The sequence below is a fragment of the Lathamus discolor genome, chromosome 3 (assembly GCF_037157495.1).
Source record: "Lathamus discolor isolate bLatDis1 chromosome 3, bLatDis1.hap1, whole genome shotgun sequence".
Classification (NCBI taxonomy): Eukaryota; Metazoa; Chordata; class Aves; order Psittaciformes; family Psittacidae; genus Lathamus; species Lathamus discolor.
Genome location: NC_088886.1, coordinates 28,068,472 through 28,096,333, shown reverse-complemented (window position 1 = coordinate 28,096,333; position 27,862 = coordinate 28,068,472). Strand labels below are relative to the sequence as shown.

Below are 27,862 nucleotides of genomic sequence, written 5' to 3'. Positions count from 1 at the left end.
ATTTTTCAGATTTTATGCACACTTCTGCAAAGAAAACAGCAAAAAACATTTTAAGCACCTAAATTCTTAGCTGATGCACACAGTAGCCAAAGCGACATGTCAAAACAAGTTGAAATAGAACAAGGAGGCCAACAGAACACTGAAGTCTTCCTGCAATCCCAGCAGAAATCACAAGTTCAGTCTTCAAGTCCTTTAAAGCCTTTAGCCTCTTACACAACTTTTAGCCAGGGTATAACTTGTTCAAATGGCAATAATGACATTGATTTCAACCAGTTTATGGCTATTTATATGTAGGTATATAAACTGAGGATCTGAAGTCTCTACAGTCTTGTTGGCCTCATCGTTCTTCCACATGAAGCCTCCAGAGCTTCACAGTGTGCTTGCTTACCACTATGGCATGTACATGCTCAGTCCATTAACCTGGGAGTGTGTTTTATACCAGCTTGGTTTATACCAGAGATGCTTGAGAAGAATTGTTTATAATTAGACTGAATTTAGCATGTTTTCCACCCAACTCTGGAGATTACTCTGAACTGTTTATTGTAGTTATGCCAATCTTTGAGTCCATCTCCCCCATCTTTTCTGCTTTTACCTGCTTCTTAAGCATTATCATCATCATCCTTGACTGCAGGGCAAGGCCTGTACTTACCTTGCATGGATATTGAAATGCCTAGCTTAGTACGGAAGCTGGTCTTTACCTCTGGCATTTAGAAACCAGGGCAGCTTAATGCTGTTGAAACTGAAAAGTGGTAGTGAGGAGGTCCAGGAATGAGCCACAAAAAGTTGAGGTTAAGTTCTGGGTGGTATTTATGTATAAAAACATATTTCAGTGAGTAGAATAAGGGGTAAATGGATATTTCATATTGTCAGCTGGATAATGCCTAAGTGGCTTGTTTTCCAGTATACAATAAGACTGCCATTTTTAGGGTAATTTAAGCTTCCTTTAAAGCTGTGGTGGTTTTCTATCATTTCTGATCTTGCAGGCTATTTTTTTGGAGAATGAAAGTTATGCCTTCCTTAGCACAGTTCCACTTCGATGCTTTTTTAGATAATCCATTTCCTTCTTGGGTTCCTTGGGATGCACAGAGCCGAGCTTGGAAAACACAGCATTGCATCTTTGCCATTTAAGGAGGGCTCGGTGAACCTTCTGCATAAGTGTATGAGTAATCCAGCTGAACTCTCTGCAGCTGCTTGTGCCCTAAAGATAAGCAAGTATGTAAGTGCTGTCCTGTACCTAAATTCTGATTTGCTCCCAAGGTAGACAGATGGGGAAAAAGTTATAGGCAAAAGTGTTAAAGTTACCTGGGAAGATGTCTGGCTTTTTTTCTTCTGAAACAGTGCTGTAGCATTGAGAGTGACTGCTGCAGTGAGGAGTCAGCCTCATACAGTGCAGAAGATCATACTGTGGGTGAAGCAGACAAGTTGCAAGCCTTTAACTGGTCCATTAATTGATGAACTGTGGGGCAGAAGCATATTTTGGACATTAGGAATAATGCCTTGGACCTTTCTGTTGCTGTGGGATGAATGCAGCATTCTTAGCACGTAATGCCTCTTTGAGTGTCTCCCTCTGCATATGAGATTTGGGAATGAGGCCAGAGCAGCAGGTGAACTTAAAACAATATAAATGAGCATGGCTTTCCAAGGCACCCCACCCACCCAGGTACTCAAAGAGTCTGGGTTAAAGGATGGCAGCTTACAGAGTGTCTGTGCTTCTCTTTCCATAGCTTGGCATAGTGTGTTTTGCTCTGCTGTGTGGGAGAGCTGTGAACTCGAGGTGTGCAGAGGCTGGGGAAGTCAGTGGAGAAGTTTTTAAGGACTGCATCTTAGAGAGGGAGGAGAAAGAGCTACAAGAGCAGAGATCTTTCCCTTACTACACGCAAGGATCCCTGTAGGGTAGGTTCATTTGTAAGTTATTTTGCATGAAGTTAGCTCCCGTCCCCTCACTGCATACACGACCTAAGGGCAGTGTTTTGTGGTTCCTGTTTTTACAGGTGGGTATCGGATCTTTCTGAGGATGCAGGGCAGATGGGTTGACACCTTTGCACCTCCTGGTGTATTGCCCTGCTGTGATGTACCATGGAGTGAAAAAGAGAGGATTCATGCTATGTGAATGAATGATTATCTGTGCTGGTAGAGCAGCAGTCTGTCTAGGGTCAGGGCCCTCGTTGGGCTGTCATACACATATCCATACTACCCTGGTTCCCTGGATGCCATAGTCCAGGCCTCCATTCTGCATGCATTTGTGTGCATGAGGTGATGTTTTAGGTCTTGGGTCACGCATTCATTTGCAAGAAGTCCTGGTGAAAGCTCTAGTTTTGTTGTGTTCAGGGCAGCTGTCTACCTGTGAAGGTGCAGTGAGGCCCAAGTAACCTTATGGTTTTTTGCAGTGGCTCTTGATAAATTTCTCATGTCTCATATGATTTGATTCATACCTGATTAAGGGTGTGCCCAGTTTCACAGGTGGAGCTGGATGTACAAAGATAGCTGTGTGTTACCAGAAAGTCCCACATTGGTTCATCTGGTTTAGTTCCAGGTTTCTTGGTAGGTGCACCTGCTTGGATGGGAATATTATCCATGTGTTTTAGTTACGCACATTCTACCTGATGTGTAATGGAATTGGTTCTGGATGCTTTTTATCTTTAAAACAAGATGAGGCCTATCTATCTAAGGAAGTCTGGGTATGGTATTGGTATGCTCCTGGGCTCCTGTTTGTCCTTCTCTTTTTTTTGGCTTCCATATCCCATGGACATTTTCTTGTGTTGTCCATATCTCTATATTTGGCCTGTAGCATCGTGGGCTGAGCCTGCCACTTGTTCCGCTACCCAAAGGGGAGCGGTGAGTCTGCCAAACCATGTATGTTGAAGTCCTGTGAACCCGAGCAGAGAGTGGAGGCTGCACCTGTGAAGCAGCATCTGAGTATGAGTTGCTTCTGCCTCAGGAGATGAAGATAAAGCAGAGAATGGCAACAGAAGAGCAGAGCAATTGACTTGGGGACATAGAGGCTGATTATAAAGGAAGATGAAAAGGGTGTAAAAAGTGTGTTTTAGCAGAATGTGACTAAGATGGAAACCTGATAAGTATTGAAATGTGTCTGCAGAGGAAAGGGGAGCTTCTGGCAGAACAAAACTGTATGTTTAGGACTTGCAACTTGGTGCAAAGCAATTCTGAGTCACGGGAACATACGGTTCCTGTGGCCCTCCCATCGCAAGCCATTGCCACCTATAATCCCTTTAGCAAAGGTGCTTGGTTCCATCTGAAATCTACTTGGGCTCTTCCCTGTCTTTCCTGGGGAGTTCATCTCCCACATGGCTGGTTATCACTTGTTTCTGAGCTGTGCATGTTTCTGGTCTCGTTCCTCAGCCCTTACTCACAGGAGGCCTGTGTGGGAGGGAGGGACACCCAAGAGAAATGTTAAACTTGATACAAAGTCCCTTGCCACAAGGAATTTGGGTGGCTGATCTGCTGCAGCTTGGCATCTGGGACCCTGCCTGAGATCTGTGGGTTGAGAGTCTGTGACCTGCAGCCCTGGTGGGGCTCCGGGGAGTAGGATGGAGGCTTGAGAGACAGTGGGTTTCTCCCACAAAGATCAACCCATGCGGCATTTGGGGGCTCCCAGCAGAGTGGAAGTGGCACAGCTTGTTAACAAGGCTCAGTTGTGCAATTGGATGGGGTAAAGTGAAGGAGGGGAGAGGTGTGACTCACTTAAATTAGCAGTGACCAGAAGTGGGCTGTAAGCTATAGGTGACACCTTGTTCTTCCGTCCTAGCTTCACACAGTAAAATCTGGCGGGGGAGATACAGCCATATGTGCAAATGCTGTATGTCGGTTTGGGTCTCAGTCCAGCATTCACATCCATAAATAGGTCAGCCCCTTTTTATGATAGCATTTATGTGGACTTCACAAACATGAACTGACTAATCCCAGCAGATGTTTGGCAGCCTCCTGTGCCCACAAGGAAGTTAAATATCATTGCCCTTTGCTAGGGAGATGCCCAGGATTTGGATAACACCTGCTGGAAGAGCCCATCTGTGCTGGTGGGTGTTCATGGCTGTGTGGGCCCAGTTCTGAGGAGCACTCGCTGCCACTACACTGGGCTGGTCTGACAACCGTGGCTCATGCTGCCTTCAGCTATGCAAGGGCCAGGCTGTGTTTTTATTGAAATCAAAGACACAATTTCCTTTAGTTTTTGAGGGGGAATGGGATTTAGCTGTGTTTGCATGCTCACACTTCATTAAAATCCAATTGAAAGGAGGGAGCTGTGGATTTTGCTTGCTGCTTGCCTTTGTCTGCATGCTGACGTGCTCACCTCTTTGTTGATGAAAGGCATGATGCTCCTGCCTGGCCTGAATCCTTTGCTTGCCTCCTTCATTCTCTTTCCCTAAAGTGAACATCTGGTTGCAAGCTCCATGATACATCTGAGGTTAAGCAAGTTACTTGGATGTGTGTTGCTGAAGTAGCACTTTAACTTGGAGTTGTCTTTAGACTCTGCGCTTTGCAATTCCTGTCCTGGCTGTTCCTGCCCCATCCCACCACGGAGTGTAGCCCCAGCCAGCTGCCAGAGAAAACACTGAGGACCAAGGAAATGGCAGTAACTTTGCCTGTACAGAGTATTCAGAGATCTTGGGTGGTGAATATATTGCAGCCTTTTTTACTGGGAGAAGTTTTCTCAGTGCTGCATGGGTCAAACCTTTGCTGTTTGGCTAACTTTCCAAAGAGAAATTGAAGCTGATGCACATCACAGATGAGTGAAGAGGAAGGAAGGCCTTTCTATGTCACTGTAACATTTAAGGTCCATATTCATCCTTTCAATGAAATTCAGCCGCGCAAGGTGAGGGAAAACCCTGGGAACCAGTTCTCTCCATATGGATCATTAGTGTCCAGACACCTAGTTTGCAAAAGGCAAGTGTGACCAAAACCGAGCTCCTGCTGCATCTATATATTTTTTTCTTTCCTTTGGTTCTTTGAAAAAAGATGATTGGGATGATTTAGACACTTGGCTTTCTTGTTCCAGAAGGTCTGAGGATTGTACTTGTTTCTCCTGGCATCTGTTTTGTGCTCTGGCTTGATGGCTGTTCTGAGTTTTCAGGTAGAGTTTATAAGGCTCCTGAGTGGAAGGAGAGGCAGCAGTAGATTAGTTCTGGATTACTAATAAATCAAGGACTTTTCTAGGTGTTTCCTCACTCAGATCTTTGTCAGTCTCCATTAAATATGGATGACAGTTACAGGTACCGGGGGGTGCTTCTGCCTTCTCAGTTAAAGCTTCCTAAAGTCTCCACAGGGCACAGATCCCACCAGTTTTTTGCCATTCAGCATCTCAAGCAATGATGGAGGCTGTGGACCACTTCTCCTCTCCCTCATCACTCTGAACCTGCTGTGGTCACTCTGTGTGCACCTAGTGCGTGCATCTGACTTTGCCCAAGCTGCTGGCTGCTGCTGGCTGGCCTTTTTGTCTGCGTTAGTTTAATTGAGTGAGGAGCTTGCAGGAGAAGCTATTCATTCCCCTGGTAACGGTGCTTGACAATCAGAAGTTATTCTGGGGGTGAAGGACTGGTACAGATTTGTTTTCCTTGGCTGCAGATCTGTAGCCTGTAATAGTTTCTCACTCATATGAGCTGAGGTTGACTTGCTTTGCCACTAATTAAAAGGCAAAAGGATATGCAGTCCTCTCCAAAATAATTATCATCTTCAGTGAATGGAAGAAAACTCTGCTTGTTTCCCATTTGTTTCCAAACCCCTCCATTTTGCTGCACTACTCTTGACCTGGCCACAGTGTATGGGAGGGCCTCAGCAGTGCCAGCAGCTCCATCCGGGTTCATGGGGAGTTTGTGCTGGAATCCCTTCTCTGCTTTTGGACCAAAAGGTAAATATAGGAAAAGCATGGAGTAATGAAAACTTCTATGAATCCTAATAGTTGCATTTGGCTGGGGGGGGGGGGGGGGGCGGCGTGTCGGGGGTAGGATGTGTTTTCTCAGTGGGAAGCCACTTAAAGGTGACTGAAGTGAGTGTGTGCACCCCACGTGCAGGAGCATGTTTTTATCTTGACTTTCTATGGGCTAAAAACCAACAACAACAACAATAAGTTTTGGCTACATTTGTGATCACCACTGGGATCCCTGAATGCAGCAGCTGGAGTTCCTAGATAGCTTGGTTTCTATCAGTAATTGGTTTCAGATACGCATTTACTTTGATTTGAGTGCTGTTCTGACAGTGGAAGGTGTCTTCTCCCTGTTTGCTTGACATCTGTGTTTGGCACATTTCAGTCACTATTGGGGCTGGGCATGGAGCTAGAGGACAACAAAGGGTCTCCTCCTTTCTACTGGTCCTAAGTGGCTCCTGCCTTGCTCCTTATCTCTAGCATGACCTAGTATGGTAGGGTTTTGGCCTCTGAATACCAGCTAGTGTAGTGGCAGTGATCACAGGCTGAGCGTGCCTCTTCTCAACGAAGTGAGAAGGATAGACAGGGATAGACAGAAGACTCACAGGACCAGGTTCAGAGGCTGGGGCAGGATCAGTTCCATCCAGGGATGTGCCTAGGCTGCAGTTGGAGGGAGGTCATGGCAGCTGTGCCTGCTCACCTGTAATCTCCCCCTTTGCTTTGCTATCCTGGGTGTGAAAGCAGGTTGAATTTGCTTTGCACAGGGAGCATTCCCAGAGTTGCTGTGCTCTGCTGCAGGTCTTGCAAGGAGCAGCAAAAGGGCTGTATTTTCTTAATCTGCCTGTTTCATGAGCCAGTATCTGGCTATGCCCTTAGTAACTTTTTTTTTTAAATGCAGATCAAGTCCTGTGTTTTAATTGACTAAGAAAAAAGAACTTGAAGAGGGTATGAACCCATGACCTTGAGATAAACAGTTCCTTATTGAATCCCTGAGCCCCTAAGCTGCCCCCTCTTCTGAGAGTAATGTGGTTTAATCAGAGGTCAAGGTTTTGTCGTCTTTGAGAGCCTCAGAAAAAGAGGGCGTTGCGAGCGAGCTCTCCTCTGTCCTCCATGACTGCAGTCATTCTTGGCCTGTCAAGTTCCCATTGAGCTCACTGTGCTTGTCCTCAGTTCCTGGGTGATGGCTCTCTTGACCTTCTCTGGTCTCTGTGAATGCTGATGACGGGCTGATGATCAAGTCAGCTGTGTAGTAACTAGATACTTGCGTGGCTACAGGCGAGTGGCTTATGTGAGGCTGCTGTGAGCCTCTGTGTGCAATGTGCAGATTTGCAGGCTTGATAGGACATAGTCTTCACTTGCCAGCTCTTCCCACGCAGCCTCCCATGCAAGTCTCCTGTTTCTAGACTGAAGGCCAAGTGCGGTAGCTCACGCAGCACTGCCTGGTCAGTCTTGGCCAGCGCTGACTTTCACCTGGCTACTGCTGTCTGAGATGTTGCGGTTGCTCACAGAGGTCCCTTCTCATTTTATTGTCTATTTTCTTCTCGGGTGGTGATCAGGCCCATGGCTGTACCTCTTGTGATAGGTACGGTACTAGTCTGGCTTCTCTCTCCTCCTCTCCCTTCCATCTTCCTGACTGCAGTCACTAATGCTCCTTGAGCCTGGCTGATGGCTGGCTTTGGAGCTGGTCTTGCTTGCTTATATGTTGGATGCTGGCTTCCTTGTTACTGTGCCAAATCAGTCTTTGAAAATATCAGCTGGCAAGTCCTAGAGAGATCTTTGTCTCTGAAAGCTTTTGCAGTTCCTTTCTGTTTTCCCCGTCACCAAGTGAAAAAATAAAAACACTCGACTTGGTAGCATAAATGCTGGCTTCAGCGCTAGTGGCAAAATTCCTGCTGACAAGTTTAGTATGGTGGGGTAGGAGTAGGTGAGGACAGGTATGATGATGGTGTTATGCTGTTAGGTACTCGTGTGAATCACACCAGCAAGATGGAAGAAGGTTAAAGAGGCATTTCTTGTCCTCATGTGTTTTGTAGCCTTTGTGTGGTGTTGCACAAACACATTGTAGCTAAAGTTTCAAATAAATGGTATGTACCGTTCCAAAATACAGCACTTGGGTGCAGCCGGTTGGAGGATATCATGTGGCAAACTCTTGGAAGAACAGCCAAGTAAACCTTGTGCTGAGAAACCATCAGGTACATGGGAAGAAGCGTGATCTCTCCCTGTGAGTACTGATGAGATCCAGTGAGAGTGCCGAGAGATGTGTCATTGACAACTTTGCCATTCTGCAAACCAGAAGCCTCTTTCTTTCCACTGAGAAATGGGAGCGCAATCAAAGTGAACCAAATCGTACAGGTCCAGGGATGCAATTTTAGAGTCATTGTTGGTGCTGTAGGCGAATAATAAAGGAAATGGAGTGCAAGTCTAGCATACATATTTCTCCAGGTCAAGATAAAATGGCACGGAGAGGCTAAAGCGTTTTTATCCTTAATTTTTAAGGAGAGGTTTGCCTTTTCTTCCTGTTGTCATGTACACTGGAGACCCTTGCTGTCCTCTTTTCTCTAGTTATTAGTGCCAGGCTGGGGCTTACACACCCCATGGGTGGTGGTGGTGATGTTAAGGTATCCTCTGGGGGAGAAGAAGGGCAGTGGCTTTATCTGCAGCGAAGGTCTAGTGGCTTTGTGTAATGGTGCAGCATGTGTGTGTTATATCACAGCGGAGCAAGGGCAGCACAGAGCACCCTCTCTGTCATTCCTGCCTAGGACTGGGGGTTCCATGGTGGTGAGCCAGTTTTCCCAGCACAGGGAGGAGAAGTGTAAAGTGTGGCCTGAAACACTGCCTCTGCTGTTTTGGTTTTTTTTGTATGTGGTTATTTTTTGTGAGCTTGGTTTGTTTAGTTTTTAATTATTTCCTTGGTGATAAGAGCCAGGTTCAGTGAGGAGCCTGGCTTCCAGCTGAAGTTGGGTAATTTAGGAACTAAACCAGCTTTTTAATGTATTTTCTGTATGTTTTGGTATCCATCTATGATGGCAGTAATGGTACTTTCTTGTTCAAAAGACAGACACATCCACAGGCATCTGTGGTTCTCCTAGTTTTGAAATGTAGCAAGAGCAGTTATTAAGGCTTGTCGTAATTGCTCTGGATTTTTTTTTTTTCTGTATTTGGTACAAATGGGGGGTTTTGTTTGTTTGTTTAATGGATATGTTTCCTCAGCCTCTGGATCCAGCTGTTTGGAAAGAGGAGCACTGAGAAATTTTTCCTTTTTTAATAAATGCGTATCCCACCTGAAGGTATTTGTTCCAAGGCTGAAACTGGGGCAGTTTGCTGTTAATGTAGAAAAATGAAAGAAGATAGTTAATGCTTGATCATCCTTGGAGGTGATGGGGAGGTAGGGGATGGACATTTTTACCAGAGAGATATAGTGTTCCTGGCCAGTTGTGCTGTTTTAAACATCATGATGGATTACAGTGCTTTCAAAAATACCAAACTTGACAGAGTAGGCACAGGAGTGGGGAGTCTGGTTGACTACCAGTTACTTGTTGCTATTTTCAGATGATCTGGCCAAACCTAGATAAAACAGAGGCCTTGAACACAGAGACTGTCTCGTTATGTAGACTCTAAGTTCTAAAGGTTTCTTTTACATCTGGTTTTAAGAAGAGTGGTAAGAGAGCCTGCCATGGTGCCAAGTATTTCGTTGTGGTGACACCCAAGCAAGCCTGGGGGAAGGCGACCTTTGCATTCAAGTTTTGGCCATTTAAGACCAAAATAGTTAGAAGAGCATCATCCTTTTATAATAGAACTTTATAAAAAACCAGAAGCACACACAAAAAAAACATGCTTTCTCTGTCCTAGGGGATTTCATGTGCTCCATTGTGCTCCTGGTCACTGTTGGTCTGTTTTTCTTGTCCAAGCACCTGAAGACATGGGAGGTGTGTTCGGGCAGCATTCGGCTGGAGCTGCCTGGTGGAGGATGGTTATTCCCTGGGAGGTGACGAGGAGCTGGGGTGGTGTAGTGGTGGCTTGGTTTTGGATTACAAAACATTATCCTGTGTTTGAAACCCAGGCTCTGATTCTGGGTGAGAACTTGATAATGAAATCAGTTATCCTTCTTTGATCAAGAAGCTGGGGTGCATTCAAGTGAGAAGGTGATATTGCCCCCTTCATGCTCAAGGTCTGTCTCCAGCCAGGCTTAGTGAAACACAGAGAGCAAACAGTGGGGGGAAGCTAAAAAAGAAAATCAGTGAGGCTATTGTGAAAGTCTTCCATTTCCAGTAGACTGAGGGAGTGTGAACAGTGTGAGGCTGGTAATCTGTGCTTGAAAATACAGGGTCCTATCCTGGTGTCAGTTTCAAGCACGTAAATCACAGGCAGCGCTGCTGGCAGCAGTGGGGAGCTGCTGAAAAGTTGCTCCAGCAGGGGACCCGCGGGCTTTCTGGCGTAGATGTGCTGATTCTTCTCATTCTGTTAGCCACCCTTTTTATCTAGCTGGTTTTGTGCATTTAAAGTAACAGGGGTGTGACATGACTGGTCCTGCTTATGAGTTGGTCTTCAGCCATTGCCCAGTGGCTCGAGCTGGCAGTCAGTGGGGTGGCTGCTGTAGGTAGGACTGTGTCACAGCTTCCTCTGCCACTGCTTAAATCTTTCCTGCCCCAAATGATTTTTTCATTTGTTATGATACAGCAGTCTCTGCCTGGGAAAGCTGGATCCCGTCCCTTTGGTGCTCCTGTGCCCATGGAGTGGTCGCTCCTCCTTTCTTCGCCCTGCTGTCCTGCTGTGTTACCTTCCATCTTATTTTAGTCTCATTTTATGAACCCCAAGACAAACCTGAAAATCAAGTGTGACAGCAAAGATAAAAATTAGAGCCGTGGCCCTCACACCAGGTGTGCCAGTGCTGCAGGACCCTGGGGCTCAGGTATGGCAATGCTTTAATGCCAGGCTCTGTGTCCTGCAGTGTTCAGGGGCTGCCAGTGAGTCTGCTCTTTTATGGGAGCTGATTTTCCCTATTGCAGTCAGCAGTCCATGCCACAGCCAGCATCAGCCTTTGTCCAATGTGAGCGCTGGACCAGGAGTTCGGAAGTGATAAGTCCCATTACAGCTAATTTTGACAGATGGGGTTGGGGCAGATTTGGAAGCGGCTCCATGCAGAGTACGATACAGGAGGGGTGTGTACTTCCTTGCAGATCAAAACTTGCCGTTTGCATAGTTGCTGCTTTACACCAAAAGGCAGCAGACGTGCGTGTTAACTGTTGCTGTTTGTATTGATGGCTTTCTGAGCAGGTGCTGCTGCTGGGCAGCAAAGTGGAGGAAATGCGTCTCCAGCTTTTGTTATGTAGTGTGATCTTTTTATTGGATAACTTCAGTGGCATAGTTTTGAATTGAGTAGTTTAATTTCAATAAATAAAACCTGAGAAGCACAGAAGCAAACACAGAAAGCTGTTAGTCAGGGCCAGATCCTGCATGTATCAGTGCTCTGGGATAGAAAGATGCATCCATGTCTCTGGGTGGCTGTGTTCAAGTGTAAAGCTATCCATGCATATAAGCTGAACTCTAAGTCAGAGTTGGACTCTGAATTGAGGTTTGCATGTAAGGAATCTGATTTTTCCCATGTGTAAGGATACTGAAATCTCAGAAGCTCCCTTGGTTCTGGTGGTGGCCAGAACGGCTGAGGATCAGGGCTCTTGAAGCGGAGGAGATAATGTGAAATTTCTGAGTTGGGGACTTTGGCCAGCAAAAAACAGATTTATTTGTAGAATCATAGAGTCAGCTAGGTTGGAAAAGACCTTTAAGATCATCAAGTCCAACCGTTACCCCAGCACTGCCAAGGCCATCACTGCACCATGTCATGAAGGGCCTCATCTATGTGGTTTTTGAACAATACCAGGGATGGTGATTCCATCACTTCCCTAGGCAGCCTGTTCCAATGCCTGACTACCCTTTCGATGAAGAAATTTTTCCTAATATCCAGTCTAAACTTCCCTTGTGCAGCTTGGGGCCGTTTCCTCTTGTCCTATCACTTGTTGCTTGGGAAAAGAGATCAGCCACCTCCTCACTCATTGGCACAATGTGGGAAACACACAAAAATGCGTGTCAGAACAGGGCAGGCTTTTAAGTGTTTTTCATTTAAAATGAAAAGGTCAGATTGAATGGGGTTGTCATCTGGGGACCTGTATGTGCACCTGCCAATCATATGGGGGGGGACCCGTGTCAGTTCGTGCTGATGGCTGACTTGCTGGGAGCTTGTCTGCGCTTAAAAATTGGTGACTGGAACAGTTGAAATGACAAGTTTCCTTGTGGCAGTCAGGCTGGGCCATTGGCTCCACAAAGGAATGGGCATGAAGAATCCCAGTGTGAGGCTGCTTTATCCCAGTTTAACTGGTGTTCATGCTTGAGTTTCTACAAGTAAAGCCATACTAATTAACAACAATAAAAAATTAAAAAAGCTAATCTCTGAATACTGGTAACACTTTCGAGTGTAAAGGAGATTTCAAAGTGAATGCAGCTTTTGAGTAGTCAGAAAAGCAGATGCCTTTCAGCCAGGCTGTTATGTAAGAAGTGTAATTAGCACTTGACAATCTTATTTTCATGGGTAAGATTTTCTTTTAAAGGGACTGGGGAGTCTGGCTATTTCAATTTCTAAGTGACCGCTGTAAAGTTATGCTAGGGCTGCCTGTTTTAATAAAAGTGCTGACTGTGCTTCTTTGAAACTTGGAGTTCTTGCAGAGGTTTTAAACTGTCCATTTCTGAAAAATCTGAGCAATATAAGAAAGCTTAACCCATAACAGAGGACTGATGTTTAAATTCAGGTATGTTAAACTACTGCGTTTAGATTTAAATCTGTAAGCAGGAAACTTTGTTTCCCATACTCTAGTTGTTTGTTGAATACTGTTGATAATACAGCATCAGTATTATCAGCCAGTGAATAAACAGGTTGTTTCTGATTGCCGTGTCTTTAAGGATATTAGAGTTTGTAGCTCTCAGTCTCTCATCCTATATACCTTTCAGCTTGGGATGGCATTTTTAACTTCTGATCACTTTCTCAGCTTTTTATGATCTTAAATTAAACTAGTTGGAGGAAATAAATGAAGAAAACAATCTTCTGTGAAAGATGTACTCTTTCAGTAAATTCTGGTTCTGGTACTTTGTTCCGAGAATTTACTTAATGCTTTGACTGTGATAGCTTGATTCCTGCTGTTTGGGCACTTGCTTTAAATTACTTGTAAATGATAAATTGCCTGTTGAAATGGTGCATTAAAATAAGTGGTCTGTATTGTGCTAGGCATAAAAATGAAGATGCAGATGTCTACACATAGGTGTGTATACCGGCTCTGAAGTCTCGGCTGCTTTAGCTGGTGGTCGGAAGGCACAAGAGTCATACTGAGTTATGCTAGACAGGAGCTTGGCAGTGTAAAGCTGTGTTACCAAAGAGACTTTCCTGCAGTTCTCCTGCAGGACTGTGATAGAAAGCTGGGATTTCTTGTTGCAAGATGAAGATCAGAATTGGCTGTGCACAGACTACTGAGCATCTGTTGCAGTGGCTCTGAACTAGGAGGACCTCAGTTTTGTAGAGCTAAAAATGTGCCTGCTGTTACTATTTCTGTTGTAGAAGCACCTGGATATTCCTCGTAAGGGCTCTTGGGGGATGTATGAAACCCAGAGGTGTGACTCCTTAGGAACAGTCTTTGCGTGTGTTTCTCTGGGGACTTCAGTGGGGGATAGGCTTATGCTGGAATTGATGGCAGTGATTTGGGTGTGCCTGTACTGTGCACTCATGTATCTTTCCCTACCTGCGCCAAAGCAGGAATGAACATGACTCTGAGGGACAGACCCTTTTTTGGGACTTGCTGTTGTCTCTCAAGATCTATATCTTTTGCCTGCTTGCTCAGCAGAGCTGGTGCGGTTAAGGTATCACTGTTCTAATCCTCTGTGTAGCCCTCTCTGGTGTGAGGCTCTTGGGTGCTCCTTGCTGAGGGGTGTGTACAGGCAATTGAGAAGAGCGACTTTTGAGACAGGAGCTCTGCTGATCTTGAGGTTTGGGGGTCTAAATCTCAAGAAATGCTCTCCAATGGGAAATGCTTGTTGAGATTATGCCTTGAAGAAGTCTGATTTGGTGGTGGCATCATGGCTTGATGGCTTATGATGAGCAGCAGCTCTTCTGGTACCTTGGGTCTGTTCTCTACATGTGTCTTCTGGGTACTTGTGCTCTCAGACACCCAGACTGACTTTTGCAGCCTTCTGAAAAAGGAATGGGGCTGTAAATAGAGTGGTTTGATAAACCAGTTGAGGTGGATATTGCTGTGACCAGACAGGCTGTCCCTGTCCTGCCCAGCTGTGAATGTGTGGCCAGGAAGGAGTGCATTGCTTGGGCATCAAGGGGTTGCTGCCCATCTGGGACCATGCTGGGCACCACTTGCCTCTGAGGTGGGTGGTTTCACAGCAGGCTTAAGCTGAGTGCCTCAAGGAGAATATGTGGGGTCCTGGTTGACTTGCTGCAGAAACCCCAGTCACAAGGTGATGGGGACAGGGATGTGGAAAGTAAAGCCAGGAAGATGCCATTCAACTAGCCAAGTCTGCCAGGTCCTGTAACTGATCTTGTAAACATTCTGTGAGTTGAATCTGGTGAAAGACAAGCCTAAGCCAAGATCTTGTAAACATGGGTTGAGTCCCAAGAAATGCTGTCTTACCTGGAGGTCCTGGAGTTGATGTGAGTTGAATTGAAATGGTGTTGGAACCAGAGGGGAATGTTTTTGTCTTCTGCCTTTGCAGATAAGACTGAAGGGCATTTTGCCAGGAGCCTGAAGGATCTAAATTGTGTATAACTCTACATCATTTTAAAATGAAAAGTAAACATGCACAACCATAATATTTGCTTGTACTTGTCTCCTCTTTGACGAATGGAGAGAAATTGTTCTTTGGCTGAGTTCACCAGCAATAAAACTCCGCAGTTACTCATCTTTATCCCAAGCTTGCAGTGAACAGGAGAGGCCATTGTAATCTCTGGTTGAATTTGTCCTTATCACACCTGAGGGAAGCATTGATGTGTGCGAACTTTTATACCTGCCCAGCCCTGTGGTGAGTCAGAGCTAGGTGCTATCACAGGAACCATAGGACTGAGCTGGGAAAGTGCTGCCTGGGTCAGGGTGGGCCTCATTGTGCTCATACAGTGTTGATGCAAAGGAGATCTACCACTGCTTGAGAGAGGTGAGGGCCCTCCTTCTGTCCTGGCTACTGTAGCATCAGGCATGGTGTGGGGGGCAAGGGTTGCTGACAGGGGCTGGAAGCCACCATCTCAGGGTGTGACAAAGAGGAGGGATGTGGACTGTGAGCTGAGCCACTAGCATTCTTCTGCATTTTGCTGCATGTTGGTTCTGTGGGCTCACATGCATGCTCATGAGCAGCCCAGGTGCAGTATACACGAGTCTGAACTGACCCATTTCCATCATTACAGCAGCAAGCAGCAGTGACTTTCTCTGCTTAGTGGTGATGACAAGGCAAGCCTGTGCTTGTCATGAGCAGAGATAGGGCCGCCAGAGCGACCAGGATGTGGCTGGGAAGGGACGCTAGCCGTGGGCCAGCAGGGGCAGGAAGGAGTGTGCGATTCAGATGCTGCCTATCTTGGTAGCATGCCATGTGTGAAGACAGTGGTCGTGTGGCATGACTGTCCCCTCTGCTCTACCTTCATCTTCTGCAGAGGGGAAAAACGACACCAAGTCAGTCACTTCAGGAAAGCTTTGCAGCTACAGGAAAGAGTGTGGCAGCCCCCAGTGGAAATAGGGCGGAGTTCCTCAGAGAAAAGGCTGTGCTGAAGGTGTAGTGCTGGTGAACTGGATTGTGGTGTAGTGGTAGTGGCAAACCCACACAATGAATTAAATGATGCCTTCTAGCTCCCTGTCTGTGTCCGAGGTCAGTGATGAGCAATGGATTCACCGTGCTCTCTTGTTTTAAGCCTCATTTTACATCTCCCTTTACTTCTCCATTCTCAGGGGCTTTAAGATCAGTAAAGGAGGTATGGGCTTGAGGAAATGCAAGTTGTTGGCTGGGCTGTGATATCTGGTGCTGGTTGTTGGCCCAGTTTGAGGTGGTGATGCTTGCTTTTGGTGAGTGCAAGGACTCCAGGAGTATGGAGGCTTCTGTATAAGAAAGTTGGAGAGGAAAATGCTGCAGTGCCCAGAAGTTGTGTGGGTTAAACTGCAAGTTCTGGAGACAAGCCGTCAGGAGGCCCATCCAGTGTGCATCACATGGGTATCTCTCTCTCTTTGCAGGGCTGGGAAAGAAACCCATTGTCGTGACTCCTGTGGAGCCCTGCGTGTCTCCAAAAGCCCTGCTCTGAGTTCATCCCACCAGCAAGGCTGTGCGGCGTGAGAACCGGTACGTGAACGTGTTCCACGGGTGTGAGGGGCAACTTCCCAGAAGGATCTGTGGCTTTTCTGATGGTGGCACCTTGTTCATGGTTCTCTACCAAAACGAAAAGTCCTCTCCTAATGGAGAGTGGAGGGGGCTGGGTGGATTGGGATCACTGGAAAATACAAGACAAACCGGTGGTTCTCGGGTGATGCTTGCACCTGCAGGCTTTGTTGGGGGATAGCTGAGCAGTGAGAAGCTGCAAGTGTTCAAAAGTCATCCCAGACTATGGTGCTGTGAGGCTTTAGACATGCTCTGTCGAGTGATGTGTGGTAGCACGCGTGGATAGGCGATCTGGGGAGTAATGACATGCACACATGACAAATGCACATACATACATTATATATATACACACACACACGCTGTACAAATCTAGCCACATGGAAACAAAGATGTGCATATACAGTATATACTATATGGTGGCATATGAGAGCTTGGGGGTGTACATACCAAATGTCTGTATATACTATATATGGCGATAAAAGAATGCATATGCATTCATGTTCTCTTTTTATTTTTCTTTTTTTTTTTCCTTTTTCTGTCTCTTCTGTATTGCTGAGGAGCTGTTGCAAAACTACCAGATTCAACCTCCCGGGGAGCCTTTCTGGCCAAGGTTTTACAAGCCAGCACCTGCTTTGCCTGCCTGACTTCTTTCTATATTTATTTCTCTGCACCCGGTTTTTGCCTTTGCCTGCAAATTGGAGCTGTCACAAACATTTGTGCTAACTTTTGGCTGCATAGGACTTCAGGTTGCAAGTCCCAAGTCTGCTCCTGTGCACACTGGGGGAGGAGGCATATGTGTGTGTAGTTGTGCATGTGTGCATATGAGCATCCCTGGTCTTCACTGTCTGCATTACATGGTCTGTGTTCCTGTGATACTGCAGCAGTCTCTCTATTCTGTATGCCATGCAGGTAGTGCTTTCTGCCCCTTCAAGACATTTTTATGAATCAAGTATTCTCAGTCACCCTGCTTATATAATGTCATTTAAGTGGAATTAGCCAAGCCTGACCTGGTGCCTGATTGATAACAATCTGTAGTGCTCTGCAGGAGGCTTGACTAGGATTCCTAGGCCTCCAAGTTTTTATATTCCCAGGTGAGGACTGTGCAAGGACAGAGACTTGTTGTGCCATGTAGCAGGGTGCTCCTGGTTAGGCTGCATGTGGCTGGACATGGATGTGTCCATCCCTCTTGTTTCTTTCCTCTGTGTCATTTGGGGTAGAAGGTGCTCTAAATGAGAGGCTGAATGCCAGCTCATGCTTAGCCGACACTAATGTGAGCAAAGTAGTAAGGAAGAGGGTATAATGGCATTTCAGCTTGGAAACTGAGGGGAGATCTTAATGCTGTCTTGGGGAACATGGAGCTGGGGAAATAGCTGTGTTAAGGGTCTCCCATCAGCAAATGCTGCTCAGAGGAGACACATGCTTCCCTGTCTGATAGGTACAACTTGCACTTATTCAAAAGCAGTGCTGGGCTGTCTGCCAGGAGCTGAGAAATGGCTTGTCCTCATGTGCTCAGGCCCCTGAGCTCCCAGCCCCTCTAGCAACTACATTAGTTTCTGGCACAGGAGTCCCTCTACGGTTACAAAGACATTATTCCCAGGTTTCAACCCCAAGAGCTGTAAAACGTATCCTGCCTGATCCCCGTGCAAAGGCAGAAGCAGCGAGATCAGCGCACGTTCCCCTGGGTTTAGTTTTCACGTCCCCACTGCATATGCCACTGCAGCCTGCATTCCTCTCCTGTTTGGTAAGCCCTTTGCCTCTCAGGCTGACACAGCTAGTATTTCCCATGCTGGCAGGGCAGGCAAGGTAGTGGCATTTAACTGTTAAGGAGAAGCTTGATCTGTTCATACTGCAGAACCTCAGAGTAATAAGGGCTGGTGCATGCCTCTGATTGGGTTTCTGCTGTTCCAGGTGTTTGTCCTCCATGTTTTAGTTCCCTCTCTTGACTTACATTATTCCCTGTTTCATCCTGCTCTTTGTCCTTGCAAATTACCGAGCAATATCTTTGTAATTTTTTTCTGCAAAGGGCTGGAAAGCTGAGTCAGAGGTTGTAAAACCTGCACCTACCTGACCCTTCTTACCTTGGTTTTGGAGCATCTTCTGCCATGGTGACTACAGTGCTTAGAATATCTCCCATTTCTGACCACAGAGAATGCTCCTGGTGGCCCTGCAGGCAGTTTGGGGTACATGGCTCTGAGGGAGGTTTTAGTGGGTTTTTAGAAAAATAACTGATTTAACTGCCCACTGAGAGCTGGTCCCAGCCTCCATTGCATTGATGTTGTCCTGGTGTACCGCATAGTGCCACCTGGGCTGTTTGCTCTTCAAAGCTTTTATAACCACCTTTATAACTACCAGTGCAATGGACATGTGCTGGTGCTGCCTGGCAAGGTTTATTTTTTACAATGGTAATGATGGATCACAAAGTTAAATGTGGCTCTTATTCTAAAAAGCATAAAAGTGTGGGGGTTTTGTTTGTTTATCTTTGGTGGGGTTTTTCTTCTTCTAGAACAAGCATTTACATGTTTTTCTATCACCTGTGATACTGGGTGCTAAACTCATGCTGCCATGGGCCGCTGACCTCCGCCTAGTCACTGGATGTAATTGTACAGTCTTTATCACTGCAGGATTTTGGCTCCTCCCAAAGCCTGCACTTCAGTACCAGCGAAAGCCAGATGTACTATAATGTTGCTTTTTTTACAGTTTGTTTTGGCCATACATGGGCAGAGTCAGCTCTGGAATTCCTTCCCTATAAATTCAATAGCATCTTGTGGGCGGTGCTGAGGAATCACTCTGGTCTGGTTGGATCGCCTCAGCAGCCTGTTCCCCTTGAAAATGTCCTGATGTGCACATTCCTGAGAGGCTGCCTGCTCCTGGAGCCATGGCTTCAGCTACCAGGAGGCTGTCATCTCGTGCTGGCAGGCATAGCAATCACCTTCCTGCTGCCCGCATGTCGGGAGCGGTGGCATGGATATATTGCTCCTGTGTGCAGGCAGGCTCTGCAGGGACAGTTGTGCCCTCTAAGCTTAACTGTTCTGCCTCCTAAATTTACCATATGGGCTTAAGCATTGACCATCAAGCCCCTCTCCTAGGGATGGGGAGGCTGAGTGCTCTCCTGTTCCTGCCTGCCACGGGATGCTGTGTTGTGTGTCCCAGCAGGGATCGAGGACCTCTCCAGTGGCACTGATGGCTGAGCCTTGCCTTCTCTGGTGCCAAGTTGGTATCACAATAAACACAGCCTGAATTTGCCTGTGTGTCTCCAAAGGGTACTCCAAAAAATAGTTCTAGGAGGTTTTCTGTGGATGAGTGAGGGATGAAAGGATGGTTTGTGGTGGGCAAGGGGTGATGTCTCCTGGAGCTGCCCCTGTTGCATGTCACCAGGCATCCTATGGATGAGACAGAGGTGCAGTGTCACCCCATAGATCCAGGAGCCTCCAAAGCACAGGTGAAGAAGGTGACATGTAGCCCCATGTCCAGGCTGTGTGTAGGTCAGTAACAGCGATGTGCTCAGCTCGGGCTCCAGAGGGGCAAGTCCTCCCTGTGCCAAAGCCAGGGAGAGAAGGATGATTTTTTTTTTGACATCCTTTGGAGTTTTGATCTCCATATTTGGAAATGTTTACCCATTGCTCTGATCTATTGCAAGGGAGGGGAGGTGACTCAGGGTCTGGTGGAAGCAGGATCTGAATTCCTGTAGTAAGGTTCTCCCCCCCAAACCCCCCCGCCCTTTCTTGTTTTGGAAGCTTGTTGTGGTCAGTTCTTAGTTCTCTCCTGCTCCTGGACCTTGTTCCAAATTTGATCTGCTCAAGAGGGAAGCGTGCTAGCGAAGGAGCTTGCCTGGATACTGGTAAGTGCATCATTGCTGCTTTAAGCAAGCAGCTTGGGATTTTTTGTTTTGTTTAGTCAGATGGATCGCATCGAAGTTTGTGCATTGAGGGTAGAGGTAGGCACATGAATCTCCAGTCAACATCAAGGGACCCTGTGAAACCTTCTGTAGCAGGGAAAGTTCGCTTAGTGGATTGATCTCAAAGGCAAAATGTTTCTTCAGGCCTAGGTGTAAAGATAATTTAAGCCAGCTCTCATTCAGTCATGCTCTTTCTTTTATTTTCAGTGGTTTATGCAGCAAGGCAGCCGAGCAATGTAGAGTTAAATGAGTATATGTGCATATGGTCAGCAAGTGAAATATAGCTTAAATATGACTTCTGTCTCTTAAGCCAGAGTGTGTGTTTAAAAGGCTGCATAATGCATAGATATATTTCTCTGAAATGTTAACATATAACTGTTTTGTTAGGGACCTGAATCAGTTTAGCTGCTGTAACTGGATGAAGGTTCAGTGTCTGTTTTTTCCTGTTATTCGTTATTTTGCCTTAGTGTGAAGTTTTTAATCTCTCTGGTATTGTAGCTGGCTGCTTCTCTTATTTTCCCCCCTCCTTTCCTTTCTTTTTCCTGAAAGGAAGCTGCAGCTTATCCAGGCAGTCAGGGGCATCGGGAGAACCTGGAAGATGCTCTGCTTCCTGTTTTATTCATGGCAGCTAAAACCAGGATGGGGAATCTGGAGTGGAGATCCACCATCCCACATTCCTCTTGTCATTTAGAGCATGTAAAGTGTACAGAGTGCTTTTAACACTGCTCAAGGGGGTGCAGAGCAGCCAGTCCTGTCCCTTGGACAGAAGGCACTGCACTGTGTCCTTTTACTTGGGAAGGGGTGTTGGTGAAAAACCCTTTATAGTTCCTATTGCTGGTTAGTGATACTTGTATCTTCTCAGCTAACTTGTGTTTTTAGTCTGATCTGAACCTGTTGTTATCATACTCTCCTTGTTTTAAATTTAAGACCTTTGTTAGTTAAATCTCTTACGGTTTTTCTTTTGCCGTTTTAAATAGGGATTAATACTTGGTTTGAGGTTTGGTTTTCCCAAGATGTGAATTTGCAGCAGGTCCTTGAGGAGCAAAGCTGGCTTAATTGTTCTGGGCAGGGATAGATACTTGGCTTAGTTTGCACAAGGATGGGGTGTGAGCTGGAAAGTACTTGGCCCCAAAAGATGATGAAGGGACTGCTGGAGCCTATTCCTGCAGGTGGGACATGTTGGGAGCTTGTAGGCTTTAGCTGCATTTTAATCCTTGTCGTTTCAACAAGCTACTTGGATTACTGCAGCTTTTGGGATCAGGGCCCCACTGGAATGGGCTTGATATTGGTGCAAAGGAAAGAACTGCTGTCCTAAAGAGTATATGGCCTGAACAGACAGTGAAGGTGATGGGCTGGAAAACAGGATGCTGGGGAGACATATGGAGATGTTGTGACACCTGAAGCCTCAGCCCAGCAACTCGCCATTCTGTGTCATGTGTGGTGGTGCCAAGCTGTGACAGGCAGTGAGCTGGCAGTCTGTGTCGCTCCTTGTGTGCTGAGCTTTGCTTTTGTGTGTGCACACATGGCCCCACAGGACGGCAATACCTCCTGCTTGCGCAGCACTTCCCCTGCTTGGTTGTGCCCTGGATCAGCCCCTGCTTCTGGTGGTGCATGGATGTGGTGCATCCAGGCTTCGCCAGCTGCTTGTGGCCGAGCTTGGTGTTTCAGAGGTAGCATGGTGGGACTGGAAATGGTGATGTTCTGTTCCCTTTACAGTTTTCCCCCTTTCCTGCTTGCCAGGACAGACTGTTTGTTGGAAGACAAGGACGAGCAGTGCCTGAGTGCCGTAACACAGGGCTCTGGGCAGTGCTTATCTGGCATGCCTGGGGAAGCGCACTGGGGCCATTAATCTTCACGTGCCGATCTTTCTCTGTGCGACATCTCATTGCTGCAAGGACGTGACTTGAGAGCTGAATGGACTGTGAAGGATGAGCTCCTACGTGCTGCCTATGTGTCCCCTCAATGGGTGCAGGCAGGGCTGGGAGAGCTGTTGGAGGATGGAGGATGTCCACGGCTGGGACTGCAGGCTGCCAAGGCTTTCCATCTGGTATTTCTCGAGGACCTGGGTAGATCCAGTGATGATCACCGATGCTAACCAGGGTTCACAGTATATTTTCTTCTGCTCCAGGAACATAGCCATTAGGGGCTGACCTGTAAATTAGTACAGCTGTCTAAAGATTTTCCCACCTGCAGCCTGGCACCTGGTAATGCTTAAGTCTGAGAAATCTTTCATGGCGCTGGACCTCAAGTGTGCTCCATGCCTTCCTTTTTTAAGCGACTCTTAATCACTTCTAATAATGTATTAAATACAGAGGATTTGCTTTATCTCCCATATAAGGAGGATTGGTTCTCAGCCCATCTTTCATCCGAGCTGTTGCACCAATTGATCCAAGGCTGGCACTGTACAGGATGTGGCAAATTGGTGACATTGTCACTGTGTGTCTCTGGTGCTTTCAGGAATTTACTTGAGGGCTGGGTGTACATGCCCTGCAGCATATAAGAGAAGCTGTTGCAGATATGTGCAGCACACATAGGCATGGAAGGGATGAAGGCGAGACAAGGTTGTGAGTTTAGATGTCTCTACACATCTGATACTTCCTATTTCTGTACGCAAAGCTTTCAGAGCCTTTAAACGCTAAATTGTGCCCACAGGCTGGGGAAAGCTTTATTATCCTGGTGTGCAGGCGTGGAAACAGGCACCATGTGGCAAACTTAGGAAAAGTGCAAATCTTTTGATTCCACATGACTGTTCATGCTCAGCTCCCACAGACAGGTGCACACTTCACAGCCTCAAGCCAAGTGGTGCTGTTAAACCCATCTCTCTTACTCTAATAAAGTCATACTTTTCTGAACACAAAGTATTTCTGAGTCTGATGCTTAAAGGAAAACAAAGTCGTATTGGGTATTTCATAAAGTTGATAGATGTTGCTAGTGTGTGACATGATCCCAACACGTATCACCATCATTTCCAGATGGCACCTCACCTAATTGTACTGCTGCTTTTTCCTCGGATCTGAATAGAGTGTAGGCTTTTAAGACAGGTCTGTTGTTATTAGCTTTATAATACACATTCTCCTGTACCAGCTGTTGCAAGCAGCAGGAGGTCTCACTTGCAGCCTAATTCTTCAGTGAAGGGGGGAATTTGCCCCTGAGAACTAGGTATTTGCATTTGGGATGAGATCTCCCAAATGAGAGAAACTTGTTTGTCTCCAGTGAGTGTGTCGGTTCAAGGACTAGCGTGCCCAGGAGTGGGAAAGAAGTTGCTCTTGTTTCTTTACTGCTGTCTTCTAATAGTTAACTTTGCGTATTGCTTGACTTCATTTTAAAGAAACATCAGCTTTTGAAAGCTGGGCTGCCTGTGGTGGGGAGGAAAAGAGTCCTTGTGCTGTGCTGTCTCACACCCCTGCTGTGAAAATATCACAAGGACAAGTTGCAGTGAAGCTGCCTGATTTTGGCAGTCACTTCCCTCCTACATCCTTGTTCTTCAGGTAAATCCCTCTCCAACTCCATTAGTTGTTCCCCTTTCCTCCCTGAAAAGTCTTTCCCTGGAAATTAAGGAAAAGACAGGAGGAGGGAATAAATGGATGTTAAGAAGTAGAAAACAATCAATTAAATAGTACATAGCATGTAATTTTCCTTGGAAACTTACCATGAAATTGAGGAGCACTTTAACAACTAGTAATTTAAATTGCATTTGAACACTGCTAATGGGTTGTTTGCATGGGAATTTCGGTCATTTCACAGCAGGTCGTTGTCTTTAGTACCCCTTCATTCAGTTAAAAAAATAAAATAAAATAAAAAGATCTCGTAATGAGGAAGATGCTGTAGACAATTGGTCCAACTGTTGCTGGTAAAAGGTGGTACTGTGGAAAATTTGCAAGGTCCTATTACAATCTAAGCCATTTACATCCTTAGCATGATCTCTTCTGGTGTTAAATTCTTGGGAGTTGGGCGCTTTTTACCTAAAAAAGCTTGTTATTGCTAAAGGTAGGAAAATAACATTATCCCTGTCATACTCATGAACACGATGGAGGCAGGGTGGCTGAAGAGGCTGCTCCAGGCTCATGTGGTTGGGGTTTGTAGCAGTGGGACTGACCTGGAACACAGCCTGTGGCTTGTGTCTGTGTCACCTGGAATGATTCATAACCATGGTTTGGGATCTCTGGCTCACTCCAGCTGAAGACGAACAACGGGGAGATGCTGATCAGCTGAAGCTGCGGGGTATTTTTACTTGCTTTTCCAATGTTTAATGCTCTCCTCCACCACTGTTTTTCTCAGAAAATGTGAATGATTTTCTGCAAAAGGCAGTATCAGCCTAATCGCATGCTATTTTGCTGCCGATTTTGCTGGGCACAGACTCTATAGGAAGGCAGACGCAAGTTACTTGTTGCCTGTTGCTGAATGAACATCCCATTTTCAGAGCAGGGTTTTTTGCAAATCCGTGGGCATGCTTAGCATATGGAAGGGGGTTCCAGTATCAAAACAAATCTGGCCTTCTGTTTCTGGATGTGTAGGTTGTTTCTTAGAAGATGGAACCTTTAAAATCTGTCCCTGCAAACACGGTTGTTACATCCTGCTATTTCTAGAGACATGAGGCAGCTGTCAGCACTGAGATAAGCTATAAAAAGGCACTATTTTCCAAAAATGGCTTTTTTAGCTATACCTGCCAGACAGCTTGGCCTGCGGGAGTTCACCAGGAATGTCACCGCTGCTGCCCTTTTATGCACAGGGTGCTAAGCAATGTAAAAACTTGTGGGCAAGTCTCCAGGGGCAGCGTTAAGCACCAGCTCTTCAATCTCTTATCTTGTGAAATGCTGCTATGCAGAAAAGTGCATTCAGTGTGTAGGAGGGGATACTTGTTGGTTTGATTGTTCTTACCCGGTCTCCTGTTGTTTTCTAGGCAATTGCTTTATCCTCAACTTTTGTTCTGGATTTTCATTGTGCCTGTCTTGTTTCTGACTGGATGACCGTCTCTAGTCACAGGGTGGTTGGAATGTTCCCCCCCACCCCCAATCATTTACTTGAAGGTATTCCTGTTTGCTGTGTAGTCTGAGGATAGCTGTCGAGTTCAGATGAAACCAATAACAAAAAACTGATTTTTCCTAAGGATGTGGATAAGGTTATCGCTTGTACTTCCTGACGTATGCACTACCTGCAGTGCTTTGTTAGTTATCAGCTAATTCTCCGCTGAGATGTATAAGTGTAAGAAAGCTACATCAGATAATCTCGTAGAGGTTGTTAAGACTTTAGGGACGGAAAAGGACGAGGCTTTTGAGCATGTTCCCAGTGAAGAATTCCTGAAAGCTGAGGGAGCACTGGAGATGGGTGTTTCCAAGTGACGGAGGCAATGTCCTCATGTAGGTGAGGGGCTGGTGTGTAGGGGGAGGTGGGGGGTGAAGTTCACATTGTGGAGGAATGCAGGGGGCCAGGGAGCAGCAACTTGGGCTATTGGGAAACCCCAGACAACTCAGGCTCTCCTGAGATAAGGAACCAGCTGATAGGGTCAACTCTGTGAACTGTCTAGCGAGGACTGTTGCCCTCTTTTTTTTTGTTTGAATGAGCGTTTTTAATCACATTGATCCCTGAGAAGTGCTACTCCTGCTATGCAAATCCCCCCTTGCATACGGGCAGCCAGCAAGTTTGATGCATTGGCTCAGCTCTGACATGGATGGTGTGGGGGTGGATTCACTGTTGGGTTTTTTTTTTGTCTTTGGAGCATGGGCTGCCTCTTAGTCACCTCTTGATGCTCTGTGTGTTGTGGGTGACTTTTTCTTACCCCAGTTTTCTATTTCAACAGCCCACTTGCCTCTTTTCCAACCTCCTTCCGATGGCAGATGCACACTCAGCTGGTGGAAGTTGATGTAGATGCTCCCCCAGCAAACAGCTGTGTGTGTTTGCTTGCCCAGAAACCCACTGAAAACTGAATAGAAATGAGCATGCAGCATTTGAAATAATCCCAGTGAGTAATGTCTGTCCATGTTCTCCCCTTGTGGTGTTCTCACATATTCCTCTATATCTTGGGGTTTGAGCTTATGGGAGAGCAGGGCTGGTAAATGCCCTTGGTTTCCCCACCTCCTTTAACTGTTTTTTGAACCAGTGCTGATGAAAATACGTGATAACCTTGTAACTGAGAGATAAGGAAGAAAAGTTTTATGGGTAGGTTAGCAGCAGGGGGAAGGCAAACACCAAGGGAGCTTGGTGGAGGGAGCCCACACTGGTAGCACAGAGACAGCTTATTTATCATTTACCTGCCCTGTAAATGTATGTTGTGCTTTTCAAGTGGGGAAAAAGACAATCCTTGTCCTAAAGAGTGCAATTCAAGGCAGACAAATATGCTCTTGAGGACTGGGGGAGGAAGTGCATGGGTGATGACTGGAGATTAAAATCAAGATAAAGCAGATTCCCTGAGATGGGAGTTGCTGTTTATGAGAAGGGTGTTTAAGGAATAGATAGAGGAAGGTAAATGGGTATGGAAGGAGGTGAGAAGACCTGAAAGGAAAGGAGGTTGAAGGGGAGAGTAGAAATTGAGAAAAGAAGTAGGAGGGAAAAAAAGAGCAGCAAGTCATCTGTGGGAGGGGATACTGTGGGATGCTGTAGATGAGAGTAGAGATGACCTTAACACTATGCTGTAACTCAGCTACTATGATGAGTCATCTCCCAGTGTATGAAGTACCAGTTTCTCCTCTGAATGAGAATATTGATCCTGGCTGAAGTCCAGCAGTGGAAGAGCTTTTGGAGGGGCTCAAATGTTCCGTGTGGCTGGTGGGGTACTGGGTGGTTACACTTTATGCAATATTGTGTGTGCGCTATTGCTAAACTTTAATAGGCAAGTGCATAAGTAACTTGCCACCTTCTGCTTAGTGCCATCAAAGTTGGTCTTCTAGAGACTTACACAGTAAATCAGGGATTGACTTGTGTGTGTATACATAGATATATATCTAATTTTGATATACATCGCATGGGTAAGTTTTTGAGCGCAGCAGGTTGCATTTCAGTGACATCTGATGGGATATGGGTGGAATCACAGAATCACAGAATCACAGAATCCCAAGGGTTGGAAGGGACCTAAAAAGATCATCTAGTCCTAAGTTTTGCCATACCCACCCCCCAGTAAAAACATCTTTACACTAACTTCTATGGAACTGAGCTGGAAAACTCACTGGTCATCTAGTTCCTATATATGCATCTTTTAGTTTCCTAGAGAGATACTTGGACTTCCACAGCTTCCTGAGAGGCTTTGTTTCATCCTCAAGGACTGAAGGAGTGAAGGGAGAATTTACTGTTGCCAGCTATATTTCCCTTTCTCTGTATTGCTTTTTTTGTTTGTTTTGTTTTGGTTTTCTCCTCATCTCTTTGGAAGTACTTATCCTTGATTTTTGGCATTTATATGCTGGCAAGTGCCTGTAGACTGGGAAGTCCACAGAGTTTTCGTGAAGCAGCAGTAGTAGCTTCACCCAGACCTTTTCTCTCCCCAATCTGATCCCCCTCCAGTTTGCTTATTTTTTCTGGGGGCTCATATCTGATCCCTGTCTGTTTTTCTGGGTCTCCTTTCACTGCTGATGCTTTCCAGATCTTCCTTCCGATTACTCATTTACTCTCCAAAGTAGTCCCCCATCCTTCTAGTCCTTTCCTAATTGTCTATTAGTTAGACACAACTCTTTTGTAGCCAGTAAAAGGCATATGAAAATGAAGGG

General features: G+C 46.1%; 1 protein-coding gene across 8 annotated transcripts in view; it reads left to right on the top strand.

The window, feature by feature from the left end:
• Nucleotides 1-27,862, top strand: part of LPP (LIM domain containing preferred translocation partner in lipoma) — a 353,102-nt gene that overhangs the window by 10,215 nt on the left and 315,025 nt on the right. For 7 of the 8 annotated variants that reach the window (XR_010611484.1, XM_065674286.1, XM_065674285.1 and 4 more), the window contains exon 2: nt 16,132-16,237. The gene's annotated coding sequence lies outside the window, so the exon portion shown is untranslated. Of the gene's footprint in view, nt 1-9,811; nt 9,836-16,131; nt 16,238-27,862 lie in introns of those variants that run through there. The other variant, XM_065674287.1, reaches the window with a different exon arrangement.